Raw genomic sequence first — 16,457 nt, 5'->3', positions numbered from 1 at the left:
TCAGCGTCGTTCTCAAATCCCATAAACTTGGTGGAGGAACTCACATGATAAATTTACTGTGCATATCCTTTTATTTTTTTAAATTTAACTTTCTTTTTAAACATAGTATTCTGTTTCAGAATATTCCAGGAGAAAAACGATTTTCATATAATACACCACTTTATTTTAATTTTCTCAGAGATATATAGATAGCTATCACCTAAAAAAACAAACAAATGATTAAGGGAGCAGCTCTTAAACTTGAGCAAGCAACAGAATTCCCTGAAGCATTTCTTAAAACCCCAGCTTTCTGAGCCCCATCCAGATTCAAGACAGGAGAATTTGAATTTCTAGCCAATCCCCTGAGAACAGGGAGGCAGGACCTGGTCCAGAGACCACCGCTTGAGAACCACCACGATCGCTCGCATTCACGTAACTTGAGCACTATCGTAACTTTCCATGATTTTAGTGGGGTGGGGGGGGGGGGGGACTGGATTAAAACAAACTCTTAAACTTAAAAAAAATAAACAAAACTTTCCTAAATTTACGTAAGCATTGACACACTGCTTTAAACTGCTTTCTTAATTTTTCCATCCTTATAATTTATGCTCCAATGTTGGAATTGAAAATGAAATTTTAAAGTTTCTTTTGCCTAACGCCATAGTTGTTATCGATCACTTACTCCTCTGTCCGAAAAAGGGAAGACACAGTGGGGGTTGGATTTCTTCATTAGGATTCCATAGCACAGAATGTGGGAAAAAGACTCTGAATTTCCAGAAAATATTACGTATTAATTGGTGTCTCATTTATGTTTTGGCCATCTTCATATATTACATTCTTAAAATTTTTACTTCAACTCTTATTTTTAAGTACCCTTGGCAGGTATCACATTATCAAATCCCTTCATTCACGGAATCCAGACTCCTCGATTTTTCACCTATAGGAGGCATTCCGTGAATGAGTGAATGAGTTAATCTAAACTTACTTATTTATTATTTTAATTGATTTCAGAGAGAGGAGGGGAGAGGGAGAGAGAGAGAAACATCAGTGATGAGAGGGTCATCGATCGGCTGCCTCCCACACGCCCCCTGCTGGGGATCGAGCCCGCATCCCGGGCATGTGCCCGGACTGGGAATTGAACCGCAATCTCCTGGTTCAGAGGTCGGTGCTCAACCACTGAGCCACACCAGTGGGGCAGTTAATCTAAATTTAAAAACAACTAATAAATACGGACGTTCTCAGTAATCATATCGTGGTAAACAGATTTTATTTTTGTTTTGGGATGTTTTTAGTTAAATTATTTTAGTTGTTAAGGAAGTATTGCACTGATGAATGAAAAGAAGTCAATTTGAAATTGAATGCAGCAAATAATCGATATGTCCTATTCTGCCATTCCCTGCTCAGGCTGTAGAACTTGGAGTCTTCCTAGCTTTTCTACACCTCCCAAGGCTCTGTTTCCTATAAGCCATCTGATACCTTATTCTCCGACTAGCCAGTCATGTCTAGTCATGTCTCCCTCAGTCAAAATGATAACAGAAGTCCCACCCATAGTGACAAAGTAAAGTGTCTTTCACTCTATGGAGTCTCTCTTCATCTCATTCAATTGCTGTAGACTCCCCTGCAAAAAATTGTCTGCCTGTTCCTGAAACCCCAGGGACCAGGGTTACCCAGCCTAGTCCTACTCTGTGCATCAGTCAGGCAAGGGTGTCCTGAATGTAGTCCTCTCTACCCCACCCCACCCCACTCCACCCCCAATTCCTTCTCCCATTATACTCCTGCTCTTTCAGATAATCCCCCCCTTCCTCCCCAAAATGCTCCACAACACGTGCAATTCCAGTCTCCATTCCCAAAAGCCTAGGTAACACACCCCTCTTCCTGCTGGACGTCTGCAACCCTGGAAAGGATGTTGGGGGGGAGGGGAACACCACAACCACCCACTTTCTTAAGGAGTCAGGCCCTCACCGTTGTGACATTACACTGCATCCTGTGAAGAGTGGGTGGAATTGTGAAAGAGGCAAATGCCTCCTCCTTCAGCATCCCTAATTATTTTAGAAATATTCTTATAGGGCTTTACGACATTAGCCTAATGCTCTTTCACACTGCTTAATCACCCAGACCTCTCCAAAGGATCGGGAAGAAATTAGTGGGAAATGCCTACTGCAGTGCTTTGAGCAGAGATGAACAGCGTGGAGAGGGGGCTGCCGTGAATTCTAGTTGGCCCAAATTCCATGGCAAGGGATGTAGCTCACTGCTCTCAGAGTAAGTGTGGACAAGGTGAGTCAAAACATACTCATCCTAACCCCGGCTACCAAAAGCCACCGGGTTCTGACTCTCTTCATTTTGTCAAAAATAGTGTTTTTGTGGTTGCTTGCTGCTGGTTTCCTTTGAGGAAAATGAGATTTGAGGATATTGTCTCTCTCTCCCATTCCAGATTCCCTTTTAGGATGAGTTTGTTATTGGTGGCACTCCCTGGCCTTCGGTAACACACAAGCTTTTGTTTCGCTCTCCCTGATGTAAGAAGGGACCCCCAAGGAAAAGTTCAGACCGTTTGTTTAACGCGAAAAGGAGTGGCTGAAAACCAAACCCAACCCAAGATGGGCTGCGTTTCTTTGTCCACTTGGGACCGCCCAGCCTAGCGGCAGTCACCCCGTGACGGAGGTGTGACGGCTGCTCCTGGTTTGAAAGAGGGAACCAGCCCGCTCCTGAACACCCTGCAAGCACACAGAGTCTGAGGAAAGAACAAACAGTTATTTAGCGACTGCCTGGGGGTTGGGGGGGGTACCTCCTGGTTGTCCCGGGCTCTCTCCCTCTCTGAAATAACTGTCTTGCCCATGACAGCTAGAATGGGAAACAGGCAGGCCTGGAGTCAATACCCTCTTTAGCATTCCGCAATGGGATGTTAGAGGCCGCGTGCAAAAATGTCAAATCTACATATATATTATACGCATATTGTGCCTGTTCTCCCCTTCTGCTGGCTCTGTCTCATTAATCCGAGGCAGACAGTGCAAGCTCCACAGACCTTGCGCCTGGCCCTCTGCACCCTTTCTCCATCTGCTTGGGCTCAGTCCCCAGGTGGTGAAGCCCTTCCCCAGAGCCAGCTTCCAGTGCACGGGAAATGGACTTGTCAATTGGGCTGTTCCCTAGAGGGAAGCAAAAAAGTTAAGGCTCGGTTCATCTTTTTTTTTTTTTTTTTTTTTTTGCTAATTTTATTAAAAGGTGATCTCAGTGGGTGATAGATGTCTACGCGTTAGCCACAGTGATGCGAAGGAAAGAAACCGGACCTCCCAACTCACGCTCCCTTCTCCTTACACTGGCTCTCCCCCAGGGTGGCCCTTTCTCTGATCAGAGCGGAGTCCATCGGAGGACCTGAAGGGGCCACGGACAGGGCATGTCTTCGGGGGAGGCTGGGGAGCTGCACGCATGGTGCCCAAGAGGAGAGCTGGAGGCCGGGGCACATCGAGAAGACCTTTGGCAACGCCTCCCTGTATTTCCAAGCAAGTTCCGCTCGCTTTTCCACACCTTCTTAGTGCGCGCATCCCTCCGCTGTCCCTCGACTCATCTCCCCAAAGGAGAAGCGTGGGGATGTCAGAAATGCGCGTCACCCCAAGAACCACCCTACCGCAGTCTCTGAACCCTTAGGGTCTGAGGTGAAGGCAGCGGTCTTCCACGCACCTCGCTCCGTCCGCAGGAGGCTCCTGGAATGACCAGGTAAGCTGCCCACGCGCACCCCACTGCCCTGTGCGCCCGCTTCCTCCCACGAAAAACAGCCGTGGGGTGACTGAGACGCTTCCCAAACTACCTCCAGCCGCAGAGCTCAGGTCCGCCGAGAGAGACAGCTCGCGGGGACCCCCCCCCCCCCCCGCAGCCTCTAGCATCTGCCAGCCCTCTCGCCCCGCGAGCTTGGCCCTCCGCGGGCTGCGCGCACCGCACGGAAGGGCGCGTCTCCGCCCCGCCGCCTCCTCTGGCTGCGGAGACGCGCGGGGCGTGCTTGGCCGCCAGGAGCCAAAAGTTGCGTGCCCACTCGGCAAGGGGGAGAGCCAAGGAGCCGGCGCGCGCGGGCGACGGGGGAAGGCTGGGCGGGGCGGGGCGGGGGGCCGCTTACACGAATTTCCAAGTGGTAGACCTGCCTCTGCGCTCTGCCCAATGAGATCCGTCAGGGGAGGCACCCGGCTCACTTTTCCACATCACTTCACAGTTACATTTGGCAGGCAGGCGGGCTCGCACGCCGGAGCGCTCAGCCCAGAATTATTGGATTTATCTGGAATCTCCCTGCCTCCTCGGAGCTCGTCCGCTGTCGCCGCTTGGCGCCCAGACGGTTGCGTCCACCCAGCCGCTCGCTGCACTCGGGGCTGCGGACACCCAGAGCCCGGCGCGCCCGCCCCGAGTCTCCGCGCCAAGCCCCGCGGCTCCTGGAGGCATGAACGGAATCCGGAGGCACCTGCCCAGCGCGCGGGGACCGTTCGGTGCTCGCCGCCCTCGGGAGCCGACCCAGAGTCCCTCCAGCCGTTGGTGAACCCAGAGGCTTGAAATTCGCCCCCGCGGAGCAAGCCGCGCCAGAGTAAGTGACCCCCTGCCCCTCCCCCGTTTTTCTCCATTCCCCCAGCATCCAGAAGGGACCGTTTCTTTTAGGAACCCCCCCCCCCCCATGCCCCTTCGGACACCTCGCGTGCCTCCCGCTCAGAGGCTGGATGCGGGTTCCCAGCCCGGGCGCCGGGCTGAGCTGCGTCTTCTCTCCTGATATGCACAGCGGGTGGGGAGCCTCAGGGTTTTGCGTGAAGATGTTTGCAAACCGCTGTGACCGTGGATCCCGGGGAGTAGCAAGTCGGCTGCGCCCCTCCAGTTTTCCGGCCGGTCTCCCTCCTCGCGGCCGCCTGGCGCATTCCGCCGCTTGGCGACCCGGGCGGGCGCAGCTGCAGCGCGCGCCTTCCCTGCGGGGGCCGCGCGGTGATTGGGGAGCGCCTGCCGCGGGTGCTGAGGCGGCTGCGAGGCGGAGGAGAGGAGGCGAAGGGGCCGGTGCCCTCTGGCTGGTTTGCTGCATCTCCCCCACCCCCGCCCCGGAGGGGAGGGAGGGCGACCCCCGCGGTGGGGCTGCGGACCACGACTCGGCAGCCGGCGCCCCAGCGCCAGGCTTTCCCACAAGTGGCTGCTCCAGGCTGGGAGGCGCGGTGCCGGCTGCAAACTTGCGGGATCCCGCGCCGCCCCGCGGCTCTGCAGTCTCCAAGACGCGGCCCCTCACCCAGGCAGGACCCCCAGGCAGTGCCCTTTCTCAGCCGGTGAGACCGAGCTCACAGAGCCCCCCCTCCTCCCCCCAGAGCCGGGGACTTCTCGGTCCCCTCAACCCCCTCCGGGCGCCTGCAGAGCCTGGAGCTGCGCTGTCATCATCTCACCGCTCGTATCCGCCAACCGGGTGGAGGTGGGGGGCGGGCACCCCTCGCAGGACCTGAGGAGGAGACGGCTCTCGCCCTGGCTCTGCCAGCGCGTAACAGGTTCCTAGGGGACCGGCTCCGGTTCTCCCAGGCTCCAGCCGCGGCTGGCACACAGCGAAAGCCCGCCGCCGCCGCCGCCAACCGGGATGCCAACAGGTATCCGCATTTTCCCTCCGCGCTTGCCCTCCCCAAGACCAAAGCCTTCCCCTCCCCAAATCTGCCCGAAATCTCAAAGTTTCCCCGTCATGGACCCTTCCCCGCAGGCTCAGAGCCCGCGGCCAGTCAAGGGCTAACCCTTCGCCTCCGCCGGCGGAGAGAGCAGCTGCGAGCTCGGGTTGCTACATGTTTAAGAAACCAAATAACATTAATTGTTTACTGTTGCAAGCGCGCAACATTCGCCTGTGATGGGAATCGGGCTGGCAGCTGCTCCCTGCAGCTCCAGGGGAAGGCTGGAGCCTATAATGGAGCCAGCCGGAGGGGGCCCGGGTCCCTGCAACTTTGCCACCCTTTCCTGAAGCTTCCACCGGAGTTTCCTCTTTAAGAGGCTGGAGCCCTCGGTCCTTGCGCGCGCCGGGCGCGCTGCTAATGAGATCCGCCGGCGGCTTTCTTCCTCGCTCTTCCCGGGACTTGTGGGCTGACCATGGGCAGGAGGGGACCCCGGAGAAGGTAGGCAGGAGCGCTGCGCCCTGGCTTCTGGCGCCGTGGCCCAGCCGAGCGCAGGGGCAGGGGCAAGGGGGCTGGGGTTGGTTGGGGCCCTTTGGCAACCCCTGTGCTCTCCTGACAGCCGTCTCCATGGTTAACAGCCCTCCCCTGGGCTGTCACCTCCGGCTTCATTAGAGCAGCTTCTCAACTGGAAAACTGTATGTGGGGGAAAAAGAGAGATATTTATGTAAGATTGGAGAGTGGGATTTTCCATCCATTCAACCTCGCCGCTGCACCTCACTGCATGCAAAATGAGCCCTATCTATCCTTCATGCTCAACACCGCCGGGAGCCTGCCTGGCTGGGTGCTGCCTCCAGCCGCTGCGCCCACTTTTGCAGGGGGTTTATTTGGGAGTGCCTGAGTGTGTGTGTGTGCGTGCGTGCGCGCGTGTGCACGCGCGGGTGTGTGTTAGAGAGGAGACAGATTCCTCTCCTCAGAGACCTGATACCACTGAAGACTCTTCTCTGAGGGGTTGCATTTTTGTTTTGTGTTTCCACTGCCCCGAGCCCTGTGGCTGGGAGGAATTGTAGGGCTTTCCCTCTGATTAAATAATAATACTAATAGTAATATTCCGTAATTCTGCTTTAGCCGATCCGAAGGGCCCCGTCACACAGCCGGTGCCGTTGCTGCTGGTGCTGGAGCAGTTGTGGGATTTTAAATCACCTTTGATATATTATTTTCTGGGCCCTGAAGAGGGCTTGGAGTTGAGAAAAATCTGTTGCGAAAACAGAGAGAAGAGCCTCCCCGGCAACTCTGGGGACTGCTTGACTCAGGGCTGTTTATTTTCCTTACTCTGTCCCCCACGCCACCCAGACGAGTGGCGGGGTATCCTGTGACCGTCACAGATAGGCTGGATGCTTTCTGAAATTTACGCTGTCATTCAAACTTTTAAATCTCTGTCTCCCCTGCAACCCGGAGCTCGTATTTCCAATTATTATTACTATTAAAAAAAATAAAAATCAATTCTTTAGTTCAACAGTCTGCAGCCTCCTAAAACTCTCAAGGCTCCAGACGGGTCCGTCTCTCCACCCAAGACGCTAGCCTTTTGGGGGGGGCTACATTTTTGGTATCTGGGAGGCACTTCGTGAGCTCCTGAATTTAGCCGCAGAACAATTTTCTAGCAGCCCTCACCAGAAGAGCAGCTCCATGTGCCTGCGATGCTCATAGGGACTCTAAGGGGAAGGAAGTCTTTAACCTGAAAAATAACTTTATTTGGGTACCATGTGAAACTCTGCTCAAGGCAGCAGTCATCCAAAGCAGCCCCTTAATTGAACACACTCTAAGCAGCCGATGGTGGTGTGTGCTGGATGTGAAAGCAAACAAACACCCCTCAAAGCATGTGCCGCAGGATGGCACAGACCACTTGAGGAAGCAGTTTTTCGGGCTGTTACGTGAATGGGCTCCCGATGCCGCATGGCCTTGTAAAGGATTTAAGGTCCAGGATACTCCTGGGTCCCAGGGAGCATCCGATGGTTGGAGCAAAACTTAGGACACTGCGAAGAGTGAGAGTATAGTGATTCTATTCAGGAAATCGTACCTCCGGGCTTTGCTTCCGAGGTTCCTTTCAACTGTTTATTGGTGAGAGAAAAGGAACTAGCCCATAGAGGAAAGTTGCAACCCCATACTTGCAACCGTTCAGAGAAACGTATAAATAAATTAAGGCTTGAAAGAAAAATAATAATGTTCCCTTTCCTGCTCAAGGTGGCACACCTTGTAGCTTTGTCAACATTCGGGCGGGAGCCCATTTTCCATGCAACTCCAGGAGCTTTTGGGAAGCCTGGCATTGCCTTTATGTTTTCGACAGCACTTTTCTGGTCCCTCCGCCGAGTTTCGTGTTTGACAAATCCAGGAACAAGCAGACTCAGAGCAGCTGCCTTTTACGTTACTGAGGCACTTAAGGTCCCAAGACTTTCCTGTGAAAATACTGTGCTCGGGGGTGCTGCTGGATTCAGTCCGCTCGATATTTCTTACAACGTTATTCAGAGAAGCAGGGGGGGAAAAAATGCCGTTTTCTCTTTGTTTTCAGCACGGTTGGCATGCAGAGCTGAGATGGACAGACTTGGCTTTTTAGTTTGGGGAGAGGCCCCTAACTTTGGTGTATTGCACACCTCCGACCTCCTATGGAGGGTGGAGTGAACCGCAGCTGATTCTTGTGTTCTGTATTATGTGTCGCGCACACACACACACACACACACACACAAACTTCCAGAAAACGTAAAAGCACGCCCCTGTAACTAACTCACTTGCTGGTTCAAGTATGAGATTTTTGTCATGTTTTTTTGCTATTTTTGTCTGCCTTAGATTATTTGATTTACCTTCCCGGCTCTCGAAGTGGTAGATTGACCATTTCTTGCTAAAAACAGTGCACCTGTCTGCGGCGTGGGCCCCTCGGCGACACATACACTTAAGCAGAGGAATATCTTGATGGGCCCAGGGGGTCCTCTGGTTCAGTGAGGCTTAATTAACCCGAGAGCTATTACTCCTCTGTCGTGTCATTTCCCTGGAAGTTGGGGCACCCGGTAGATTTCTGCTGAACCGTTGGTGCCTGCCTCTGGGACCCGCTTCAGGTGCAGCCACGAGGAGAAAATGAGTTGAACCTGGCCACTGCCAAAGGTCAGAAAAGATGTAAGTCCGAGGGATGCCAGGTGGCGGCTGCTCCCGTGTGCCCCCACGCCCCGGGTCTCCGTCCCCCCTTGGTGGCAAAGCACGGGGCCAGCATCACACCTGTTCCTGACCTGGGCCACGCTTTTATTTCCCGAGTTTTAAACGCGATGCGCTGCTCCCCGTCGTAAACATCACCCCCTCTTCTTGCGTTCAGAAGTCTTTTAAGTTCTGTTAGGAGGTAGAGCTACACAGATGTGATTTTCGGGTGTCTCTTTGGAAAAGCATCGTAAAAGAGCAACACTTGTATTGAGAACCTTCAAACACTCTCCTTCCCTACCCCATGGCCCAAGACAACTGCGGACGTTAGAATGATGGCTGGTTCAGGGCTAAGGCCAGAGTTAGTGCTCAGTAAACATTGAGTTCGTGTGTTAACAATTAGCAAAGACGGTGCACGCTCGGTAAAGGGGAGGGCAGGACACCGTCATGGCCAGCGTTCCATATTATTGTGATGATCTGCCTCAGTCTTCTCTACAGAAGTTGCATACGTTGTCCCGAGTTTATTTTTAGACACAGCTTATCTCTCTCTCTTTTTTTTTTTAATCAGTTTTTTTTTTTTTTTTCATGTTTCACAAAGCTTATTTTTCCTCCTTTGAAATCACTTTTAAATGGTCCGGGGATATAAAAGTCAGCTTTGTAAAAATGAGAATGCCTCCGAAGTTAGGTTTACATCAAGCATGCTATGAAACTATATGTGACGCTAAGCTCTATTTGATGGGGAAAAAAATGCTCTGATTATGAAAGTGTTTCACGTGTTACTCAGCATCTGTAGATTTCCCTTGCTGGGAATGTATTTAAAAAACACAAAACCACCAAGAAAAGCTGACTTATCTCCTTTCTTTGTCTCTTCCTCTCTTCATTCCCTCTTTAATATATTTTGTGTTTAAATGGAATAGTTCATATTACCCTCATGTGAACGAACTGCAGGTCTGAGTGTTTTAGAAGATAATTCTGTACTCCTGTATATTGCTTTTAATCAGCAGGATACCTGGCCCTCACATATACACACAGGGAAAAAATATATATATATTTATATATATATATCTATATATATTCCATTGTAAAGTGCTTTTGTGAATGTGTCTGCTGATATTTTAAGCAAATTGAATATCTTGCAAGTGAATAGTAAATTGAATCTTTTTAATCCTTTCTATGTATATAATTAAGTGAGAATATTATCAAAGTATATTCATATTCTATTAGCAGTAAGAACAGCATTTCCCAGGCATTGTTTCTTTCTAGAGAGATTAATGCATAAGATATGATTATTTGATTCCTGATGTGACACAAATAACATAAAATATGTAGATGGGTGGGTGATATAAATATTATAAGGGAATGCTTTGCTTTCTTATATATGCAATCTCATCTCCAAAATGTGATATAACTATTACAAGGGCACATGGCCATTCAATATTAGTCTATTGCCCTTTCAGCTTGACACACAAGAACTTAACTTTTCTATATCCAAATAGGCCCATCTTCAAAATGGGGATGCTCAGAAATATGGGGGGGGGGAAGTATCTATTTTTATTGCAGTAAAACATACTTGTCTTTGAGTTCCACTAACATATTATAGCTGGAGATAGTATACTCTTTTTAGAATCTGTATAAGCAGTTTAGTTAATTTTCATGAACTCTGTGTTCTCTGTGACATCTCAATGTGTCAGATGGTGGCATGCTCCCTGACTGTCTTCCCCATCGCCTGTGCCCGTAGTTCATGGTAACAGTGTCAGTGGGTGGTATTTAAGCTATAAAGTCTGAGACATGAAAGAATGTCAGGAAGGTGCACTTGTAAGGTGGTTACTACACAGTATAATCTAATTGGCAGAATCTTGACTCCTTATGCTGGGATACTTGGCTTCCTTTCGGTCTCAGTATTACAGGCCCTGTAGCCCTGGTTGCCTGATATAACTGATTTTAATCATTTCCACCTTTCTCAAGCAAGAAGGGAGAGCTGCTCATTTCTAACTGTCGTCAGTTGTGCTAAAATTCCTTGAAATACACAAAAGAAAACATTTGTTGAGTATTTTTGGAAGAAGACACTACCTGAAACAAATCTCTCACCAGCAGCATCTTCACTGAGCTCCTTCTGAGGATGGTTTAGATATCACTGTGGCCTCTTCTTTGATTTAATAGGGACTCCCTACTTGACCTGCCCCATTCTTGCAAAAAAATATATATAGATGATTATGAAATGCAATTGGATTCTTCTTGTGGAAGGAAAGTACCAGATTTTTTTTTTTTTTAAATGAACAGTTACAACTTGGTTGAAAGTGAATATCCCTGGTTGTAGACCTGTGTTTCTGCACTTTGCCCTCTCAGGAGAAAATAGTGATGGAGACGACAGTGCCATGTCTTCTATCAAAAAGAGAGACTGGGTTGACTGGAGGTGGGTGGGTAAAACTACAGTCCTCTAGAGGCCTAATAAAACTATTTGAAGTCATTAATTGTATGTTAGCTGCAGGTAGGGAAGGCTATTTATGAAATGCTATTTTATTTATATCCAACCTGGTTCATGTCATTTATTTTAAGATCAAGGGTTGGAGAAAGGTTATTTATTTATTACCTGACTACATAGAACACTGCAATTTCCTCCGGTGATGTACACAGCAAGAAATTGAAATAAAATAATTGTATAAAATCGGTTAACATTTTTGTTAAGCACATGAAGCATTCAATACAAACTATTATTGCTACATTGACAAAGAGTTTTACATAGCTTCTCTTGTTTAATTTTTTTCTGCAGTCCTTCGAGTTAGGTAGTATTAAACACAGAGCATTAGTTTCCTTGTCTGCCGCAGTTGAAATAAGTTTGTCCAGGTCACTTCCATTGTGAACGATAGAACTGTGACTCAGATGACTTCTCCCCGACTCTAGTGTCAGTGCTATTAACCACTGTGCCTTGGAGCTCCCCACAGTTCCTCTGCATTATAAAGTTGGTAAGAATAAGAGGGATTCCTGTTGGTTGCTGTGACTTAAAGGGCGGTGTTGGCCTGCACCTTGCGACCTCAGGAGCTCTCCGGGTGAAATTCCGAACTGGCCTCCATGCACCGAGGGCAAGCAGAGACTGGAGAAGGGGGCGGACCGCTCCGCATCGGTGGGTGGCGGTTTTAATAAGCAAGGGGACTTACATGGGAGGCTTGACTTGGGTGGCCTCAGACAAGGAGCTCTCTGCACCCTCCTGGGAGAATCTTAAGTTTGCACAGAGGCCTCAGTGAGGCTCAGTCCCATATTCGGTCCAGGTGGTCTCAGCCCTACATTGCTCTCTCCAGGCTGCATTCTTGAAGTGGCTCCTGGTGTGGGAACAGTGGGCAGAACCTCCATCCCAAGGACCAGGAGGGGCTAAGGCGCCTCCTCCCATTGCCCCCGTCCAGCTCCAGGGTCCATGGGTGGTCACATTCTCCCCATGACCTCCTCCCACAAATGGCCAGTACATCCTGTTTTCACTCATTCCGTCTCTGACTATTACATTTCGAGCAGGTGATGGAAAGACAGCAAGGGATGTGGCTTTTGAAATGAAGGAGGGATTTAAGTGAGACTTGGGAAGTGGCTCCCTGGCCCTGCCCTGTGTCTAAGGAGTGTGGGACTTCCACTGGTCTTTCTGAGATGATCTCCATGCAGCTCTGCTTTAAGCAAGTCCAGCACGATAGACTTCGCTTCAATAGCTTAACTGACCTTATCATTTGAAGAAAGTTTTCATAAATAAAGGCCTAGCTCTATAACTCTATAGAAGGGACCTTGCTGCGACCTTGTTGGCTTTGTCAGGGACCTCGTCTCTCCATCCTGAACTGCCTGTGACTGATCGAAAAGCGTCTATGGCAGAAACAAAATTCTGACTCCATCTTGGGGGGAAAAAGAGAAGGCATTTATGTATTCATTTATTTTTTTGCTAAAATAACCAATCATTAGAGAACTTAAAGAAACTAAAGCTTCCGGTAGAAACAGAGGAACATGCCAATAACAGAGCGAAGTAGATTTGGCCGATATTATTTTGGCAAATTATATGCCTTTGGGTCAATAGACACAGCTGGATAAGTAGATGGTCTGGTGCCAAGGAAAGGTGATCAGAAGGGTTACGGCTGAGGGAAGACATGAGACAAATCCATGTGTGTGTATGTGTACATAAAACATGTTGCTAAGTGAAATAACTCAGAAAAAGCTGAGAACCATATGACTTCACTCATATGTGGGATAAAAAACTGAAACTTGTGGACACAAACAACAGTGTGGTGGTTGCCAGAGGGAAGGGGGTCTTAATATATGATCACAGGAGGAGATATGACTTTGGGTGGTGGGCACACAGAGCAATATACAGATCTTGTAACATAGAAACCCACACCTGAAACCTGTATGTTCATATTGACCATTGTCACCCCAATAAATTCAATAATAATAATAATAAAAAAGAACATTTAGAATGTTATTCTGCCCAGGGAAACTGGTCAGAGAATTCTGAAGGCTTCAGGGATGGTGATTGTCTTGTATTATTTATATTTGGACACATGCATGTGTCCTTCCTCGCCAAGACCCCAAGCCCCTTTCTACCTGTGCCTCCCTGAACCTCACTGGGCCTCACGCTGAATCACATCTCCAGTATTCCTGAAATACCACTTTGAATTCAATGTTCATTTGCCTGTTTTGAAACAGCCCGCTAATGGCTCTAAATTCAAGGTCAGGAACATTTTTAATAGAAACTCTCCGGTCCCGTGTGTCATTTTTGCTTCTATGAAATATTGTGGCCACTAAGCCCCGTGGATCATAAAAGCATAATTTCCTGTCAACCACAATCATCTGCTGGATTGAATCCTAAAGTGTCTGTAAAAGCCTGTTTTTATTTTAGACGTCACCTCTCGGTGTGTGGCCTAGCGTTTGGAACTTTGGGCCTTTTGCAAAATCGATGGTGCAGTGTGTTTTTGTGTAATGACGTAACGCATTTGAGAATCGACCGATTTCACCTTGATCGAATGTTGGGGTCAGGAGGGTGCGATCCAGGTTGTAATTGGAACTATCTCGAAAATGTGAGTGTGAATGAAAAGTCAGATTACAAGTATATTACCCAAGAGAGGATGCCTTCTTATGGGGGAATTCCAAAGACTTTATTTGTAGGAATTCCAGAGAGACTGTGAAATCTCTTCATCTCACTATCTGGGTGTAAATCGATGTAGCAGCATTATAATAAAGTGGATTGCTTGGCCAGACATACATATTGTGGTTAGAAAATCTAAAAATAAATTGATTTTTTTTTTTGCCCAGGCCTTACAACCTTGCACAATTTCTTTACCCTTGCATAGAGCTAAGCAGTTTGTGTACGCAGTGGCTACTCAAAATGCTTATTAATTCTGAGGAAAGTGACACAACATTTGGTGGCATCTCAAGAATTCTTATAAAACTGTTCTCTGATCATAGAAGGGACAATATTAGCTCTGCCTGTGGCAGAGGTGCAAGCATATGAAATAGTGTGGTTCTCGTGGTCACGGTAGAATCCCATTTCTCTCCAAGTGGCAGACTCTGCTGAAGTGAAGGTCAAGTCTCACCAGCTCCTGTTAAAATGCACATGCCATGGACACGCCAGTCAGTGGGCGGTTTTTCCCGTGTCTCTTCTGATGCTGATATGAAGGGGAGGAGGGATATTATGGCATCTTGCAGAATCCTATATATGCATACACCTCAGTGCAGGGTTTCCCAGAGTCTGATATATGCATGTGGCTCCCTCTGCACAGTGATGGTAAGTAGTTTATGGGCACTGCTTTAAATGACACCGAGCAGGGAGTGAATTTCCCACCATACCACCGTTGAATCCTTCAGGTCATCTCAAGGAGATGGTCTGAATGGGGAGCTGGTCCTATTCTCTGGGACCCCTGGCTTCTCAAACTGGGGTCCTCCAATCAGTAGCCTCTGCACCACAGGAGAGATGGTCAGAAATGCAGAATCGCAGGCCCCGCCCTAGATGCACTGGGGCAGCATCTGCATTTTATCTAGAGTTGTGGGGGATGCGAACGTATATTAAAGTTTGAGAAGCACTCCCACTATGGTGGGGGTCCTGGAGTAACTCTCACTGGGCACATCTGAGCTGATTGCTAAAATTTCAGGAACTGCCCTAGGGCTGGTTCATGGTCATGCTAAGCTTGAAGTTGGTCATGTTGGAGATAGTTGTAGCATGGAAATCAGAAATCGGGCATCCTTTTGTTTCCCTTTTTGAGAGCTGCTTGTTAAATATTGAACAGTTCGCCCTTACCTCTAACTGTCACTGGTCCTCCCTTTTAGCCAAGAGAGAGATGACCCCAGGCTTTGGCAGTGTCTAGTTCAGTGAAAATAAAACATTGCTTAACATACCAATTTCTCTGTGCTCCAGTCTACCTTTCTCTAAAATGGGAATGATGATAATATTTACAGTCTAGGGCTGTTTTGAACACTAGCTATAAATACACACACGTATGTTATATCTAACGTGTGGATACATATTGGTGTGTCTTCATTATTGATGACCTACCATCTCCAAGCTGCATACATATAGTGTGTGTGCGTGTGTATAGTTCGTCTCAACGATGGAATATTAACCAGACATTTTCTAAGTGTTCACTTTACTTCTTTTGCAGAACATAATATTGGCTTTTCATTTTTAAGTAAATGTTTTAAAAGCTGAAACCGTTTCAATAAAATTTAAAGTAATCCTATAAGGGATTCGAGAATGTGGCGACAGTTGAGGAGGGGGTATTAGGAGTGTTTCAGGTGCTAGAAGCTTTGCACGGGGGTGCAAACAAAGCTTTCTCTGAAAAACGAGGGGCTGGATTGGAATAGCGCTCATCTGTCTCCCATACCCTCTCCGTGGGAGGGTATGCGTTTTTATTTCCAAAGCTTGGGAGAAATCAGGCATGCTGTTCTCTTCACAAAGAACTGGCAGACAGGAAGGCACCCTAGTTGGCATCTACTCTGAGGGACCATTGTCCTTTCACACCTACTCCTCCCCAGTTGGGTAGTTACTTCTCAACGTGTAGGTGACACTTCCTCCAGGAAGCCTTCTGTAAAGCATGCCCATCACTCTGTTCCCCTCACTTTTCTCAGACTATGTTACACTAAATATTATAAGTACATATTTCTGAGTCTTTATTCCTTAGATTCTTTGCTTCCTGGCTTCCTGAAGATAAACGCTCTGACCTCTTTGCCTTTCTGCTCCCAGCATTGGAAACTCAGTATATGCTCCTCAGATATTTACATAATAAGAGGAGAGGCTGAATGTTGGAGTTAGATGACCTAGGTTGAAATAATGATCTGCTTCTCATGGGAGGTATCCTTTGGGCAAGTCACTTAATTATTCTGTGCCTCGGTTTTGAACAAAACAGTGCGAGGCCTAGTGAGCTTAATCTAACTGTAAGATATTGTGTTAATGGATACTATTTTGGGCTCCGCATATATTTATTAATCCTTTCACTCTGACTAATGAAGCTTTGTCATCATATAAAATTGCTCGAGGGTCTATTTTTTTTTTTTTTTTTTTACCTGATTTGGGGAGTTCAGGAAGGACACTGGTCATGTCACTTTTTATCCTGAGTGCTACTTGATGGTTTCCGTCAAAGAAATGTCTATTATGAGTTTAAATGGGCTTAAACGTCCCTATACCAGGATCATTAACAACACAGCAGATGCCAGAGTCTACTAGCAGAGTATTTGGCACAATTTAAAAATAAC

General features: G+C 48.2%; 1 protein-coding gene across 1 annotated transcript in view; it reads left to right on the top strand.

Annotated features, from left to right (window-relative positions):
• Positions 1–4,170: 4,170 nt before the first annotated feature.
• Positions 4,171–16,457, top strand: part of CDH8 (cadherin 8) — a 269,040-nt gene continuing 256,753 nt past the window's right edge. The window contains exon 1 of the mRNA XM_081119970.1: positions 4,171–4,537. The gene's annotated coding sequence lies outside the window, so the exon portion shown is untranslated. The remainder of the gene's footprint in view (positions 4,538–16,457) is intronic.

The sequence above is a fragment of the Miniopterus schreibersii genome (genome assembly GCF_964146895.1).
Source record: "Miniopterus schreibersii genome assembly, chromosome: 18".
NCBI classification, from domain to species: domain Eukaryota; kingdom Metazoa; phylum Chordata; class Mammalia; order Chiroptera; family Miniopteridae; genus Miniopterus; species Miniopterus schreibersii.
The sequence above is the reverse complement of the archived record's forward strand: the minus strand, read 5'-3'. Positions and strand labels throughout refer to the sequence as shown.